The sequence below is a fragment of the Nyctereutes procyonoides genome, unplaced genomic scaffold, assembly GCF_905146905.1.
Source record: "Nyctereutes procyonoides isolate TBG_1078 unplaced genomic scaffold, NYPRO_anot_genome, whole genome shotgun sequence".
NCBI lineage: Eukaryota > Metazoa > Chordata > Mammalia > Carnivora > Canidae > Nyctereutes > Nyctereutes procyonoides.
Window position 1 is genome coordinate 2,477,512 of NW_026575048.1, and position 865 is coordinate 2,478,376.

The following is an 865-nucleotide window of genomic DNA, read 5'->3' on the forward strand; positions in this document are numbered from 1 at the left end:
AAACACAAGGTGCTCGATAGATTTTCTGGTTCAGAAATTGGAAGAAATGAGGGAAGGAAGAAGGAAATCAAGGAAGGAGAGAGAGGGGAAGGATGGGGGAAACAAAGATTTGAGGTAAATGAGTGAAATAATTAATTGACTCAGGCTACAGGACATTATCCCAGTAGAATGAGCCACAGTCCTATTACTTAAGGCATCAGTGTTCAAGGTGGGATGCACACAATTATATATTGAGGGAAATATCAAGAAATATATGTACATGTAAAAAGGACCTATCTATAGTACCTATAGGATACACTGCATATTAATATATATCAAAACAATACTTACCTGGCAGGGGAGATACCATGATCACGAAGGTGGTTTTCCCAGGGCGAGGCTTATCCATTGCACTCCTGCGATTTCCCCAAATGTGGGAAACTGGACTGCATAATTTGTGGTAGTGGGGGACTGCATTCGTGCTTTCCCCTGTTTTTTTTTAATATATATCAAAACATAATTCTAATATATGCTGTTATGATGTATATGGGATGCATATATAATACCAACCTGTTTAGTTATTATTACAATTTTACTTTATTTAATTAATTTTTTTTTTTTTAGAGAGAGAAATTTCATGCACGTGTGTGACAGAGGAGCAGAGGGAGAGAGAGGATCTCAAGCAGACTCTGTACCAACATGGAGCCCAATGTGAGGCTCGATCTCACGACCCTGAGATCATGCGCTGAGCCGAAATCAGGAGTCCGACAGTTCAGCAACTGAACCACTCAGGAGCCCCAATTACAATTTTATTTAAAATACTATGGTAGTCTAACGTGAAAGGTTGGCATTACTTTACGGGAACAATAATTTTCAGCAGGCTCAG

At 39.2% G+C, this 865-nt stretch overlaps 1 pseudogene; it reads left to right on the forward strand.

Moving 5' to 3' along the window:
• The first annotated feature begins 322 nt into the window (after positions 1-322).
• Positions 323-471, forward strand: LOC129511199 (U1 spliceosomal RNA; annotated as a pseudogene).
• The last annotated feature ends 394 nt before the right edge of the window (positions 472-865 follow it).